Consider the following 3,729-nt stretch of genomic DNA (forward strand, 5'->3'; position numbering starts at 1 on the left):
CTATAGGTATTAGTACTGACTAATTTAAAACTAAGTATTAGTCTATTGTATACTTAATAATACCCCCACCACACACACACACACACCATAAATAGTAATTTCTTCACGTGTTTCTTATTGTAGTACGATGCATAGAAAAAAGTGGTTCTGCAATCTTTACTACATTGATTGAAACAATTGAGATGACTGAAGCAAAAGGTCAATTTGGAGCTGGTCAAGCACAATAAATATTTGTATCTTGACTACAAGTCTATAATGTACTGTTTGCAGGATGTGGACTCGCCTTCAGGTTCACCAGTGCAAATCGATGAAGACCTGGATAGATTAGACCAAAGTGGACAACCACGCAAGACGACTTATTTGAAAATACTAGTTCAATGCATCCGGCAAGTCTAAGCTTCCCAGGTGAATCAACTGGAAAAGCAATGCATACGATCAGAAAGAGAATTCACAAAGTTGGTCTTTGCTAGACGAAAGATGGTGTGTTCCTCTAACCAATCGTCACGAAACAGCCTGTCTTCATCGGTGTCAAGAACATGTGGTTTAGTTAAGCAACGTATGGACGAATGTCTAGTACACAGACTACACTACAGCCAGATACAAGTCGTGTATAGATTTGGAAAGTGGCTTGGAACAGGTGCAATGGGGGCATAGTGGTGGTGGCATATATATCTAGACAGGAATCAGTATTGTTGGTCACAGCAAGTTTTATATACTAACATTGCGCTATGAGTGCCATACAACATAGGAATGTGGTTTTATAACCATTAGTATTTTCATTATTCTACTGGACGATTAGTTGCGTCCCCATCCTGATTGGCTGATTAGCATCTCCCTGGAAGAAAAGGATATCGATTGAGTGGATTTGAATCCGACTAAAGAACGCTTGGCAACACATTATCAGGAAGCAGCTCTGATGAAGGAGGGAGAAATATTACTCCAGTAGCTCGTTGATTTACATATACCTTACTAACAATCATTTTCTGACCACTTATTGGACTGCAAAGTCTGTAGTACCAAATTAATATTTGTGGATATGTATTCTTAACATTTGCATGTCAAAATACAAGAGTGGTGACTTGACACTTGCTTGGTAGAAAAATGAGCTCAAAGTTGCCATTTAAATTTCTTCTTGACAGTAGTTGTGCTTGACACTGCTAAAATATTGAAAACTTTAGTATCTGTTAATTTGTTTGACTAGTATATTTCATACAAATAGATAAAATCTTCACTATTTTTCCAAAATTGGCTACATCAAACAATTCGATTATCATAAGTTTGAAATTATTAGATACTGTTTAGAATTATAATCGTACATTTCAGTGATTGTACGGCCTTTTGATAAAAGTCAGTTTTGATTTACAGTCGACCTCTTAGAATTAAATATAAATTCATACAAGAATCCTATGATTTCATGTAAAACACTGAGAACGTAGTGTTTGATTTCTCGTTATAAAATGAACTTATTTAGTTAAAAATAACATTGCATTGTAACAGTTTAGCGTGAGCTCGAGAAATATGTGGTATTTGTTTAAGTACTAATATAATGTTTGTACAAGTGTGTAATGTGCAAACAATAAGAAACTCGAGTGTTAAACTTTGTTGGTAATGTGACTCGGAACACGAGCTTCACGTGCTAGTCGTAGATTAAAGTCAATGCAGGTTAAATTAAACGTGAGACTTAGTTACATGTGGCAGAATGGCTGTATCAATTTTAAACGTAACTGATCACGTACTTTCCTTGCAGATACTCCTACAAGACTTTCCAATTCAACAGAAGTTCAAAATGAGAGGTAAAGGTAGGGTTACTTCTAAAAACCCAGAAATGAATCCGGAGATGAAGATACGAGGAGTGCTCTTTGAAATCGTTGTCATCTCGTCTCTTTTCGCAGTATTTCTCTTGATAACTGGCGCCATAATGCTCATCTTAGTCTATGTAAAGGCAGTTCATTATATTTCACTGGTTCAAGCTAGCAATATACCCATGAATATTGTAGGATTCGTATTCATTGGTGTCGGCGTTTTGATTTTTCTCAGTCAATTGATCACCTACGCAGTGTTACGCATAGTGGCACAACGACACCGTCGAACCCAAGAGGGCCAAAACTTGTGTTTAAACGAAGAAAATTCAAGCAATTTCCAACAATCAACGAGCACTTTTCCTTCACAAACTGCCGAAATGCAACGTTTTAGTATGAAAGAACTGGAAACTAAAACAGAATCCTCTTGAAATAATACAGATTCACGGTGATAATTGTCACCTTCATTGTAAACAACCAACGCTGATAGTTTAGAATAATAAGTAAATTTGTTTCATTTTACACGCGTAATTAAAATATTGTGAAAATTTTTACTTTATGTAAAAGTGTTTTTTACAGATTTTGTTAACGTAATAAAAAAGGTGTTAAGTGAAGCATTGTTTCTAACATGTTGTTAGGACACAATATACAGGAAGTGTTATACCTTACAGCTTAATTAACAATATTGTGAATTAATGAAAACCGCATAATCAGTTATTAGAAGAACATGTGGTTGAAGTGCAAGTAGATAACGAGAGGAATGCAAAATTTACACAATTCAATTTCTTTTACAAGACATACCGCAAAAAATCTCAACAACATATTTAGTCGTTAGTGATGTCTTATCTTTGCGTGTATTTGGATTACATTTTGAAATATTTTCACTTCATTGTTATGTCGTTGCTGACACACTTCGACATTACACATAATGATGTAACATTTTCATTTTTAATTGCAGAAGTAACGAAAAAAACTTTTCAAAAAATCAAGTAAATGTAGGCATTTGAATCATCCCTAAATAATAGCACACACACATACAGGTACACAGTGTAGTAGAATGTTAACAGACAAAAATAGTATAAATCAAACTCGATTGTGATTGAATAGTTATATATTGCTACATGTTAATTCTTGCCTGTGCTATTATGTAGGGATAATGCAAGTACCATCCCTGCTATCTTGTTTGTATATTGTTTTTGAAGGATTTATATGGGCCATCCCTACATCTACTTCCTTTTTTGAAAAGTTTTCTTTACTTGTTTGCTTGTTTTTTAATGCAGTATTTCAGTAGACGTAGGAATGTTATTTTTATAATCAAGCTCTAAATACAATGACGTTCTAGCTGTAATATTTATTGTTTGTCTATTGTTGGCTGGTAATTCATGTTTCACCCTGTACTTAAGCCTTTTAAAGGAACATCAAATAATATAAAAAAGCCAACTTTAAGGAGTAATGATAACATTATTTACATTATAATTCTAATTTTTTAAATTACTACTAGTTATTAATAATATTTATAAAAGCGAATACTCCGTTTGAAACTATGTCACCTCGGTGAAATTGGTAGACATTGTTTTGGTTTTTGAGTTATCATGTAATAAAAAAAGCAGCAGCAGAAAGAAGAACAAGAAATTCAAACTTTTTGCTATGATATTTACAGATATTCCCAGAACTTGTGACTCAGTCATTACATATATATATATTGCTATAAAAAGAAACACTGTATTGTAAAGGTCTAATGACCTATTGAAGAGATATTTAAAACACCATTTCGATTGATAATCCGAGCCATCCCTACATGTAGGGATTACCGCCTGCTTGATATTTATTATTACTACTATTCTATCTAGTTATACAAGTAACGAAAGGAAATGGAAATAACATTTTGTGCGAAGTGCTCAGGGTGGTGCACAAACCTTTCCAAGAAGCT

General features: G+C 33.9%; 1 long non-coding RNA gene across 1 annotated transcript in view; it reads left to right on the forward strand.

The window, feature by feature from the left end:
• LOC111086599 overlaps positions 1-2,115 on the forward strand; it is a 13,320-nt gene extending 11,205 nt beyond the window's left edge. Inside the window, exon 2 of the long non-coding RNA XR_002611345.1 lies at positions 1,748-2,115. This is a non-coding gene — a long non-coding RNA (uncharacterized LOC111086599). The remainder of the gene's footprint in view (positions 1-1,747) is intronic.
• The last annotated feature ends 1,614 nt before the right edge of the window (positions 2,116-3,729 follow it).

Source organism: Limulus polyphemus, unplaced genomic scaffold (assembly GCF_000517525.1).
Source record: "Limulus polyphemus unplaced genomic scaffold, Limulus_polyphemus-2.1.2 Scaffold1237, whole genome shotgun sequence".
NCBI classification, from domain to species: Eukaryota; Metazoa; Arthropoda; class Merostomata; order Xiphosura; family Limulidae; genus Limulus; species Limulus polyphemus.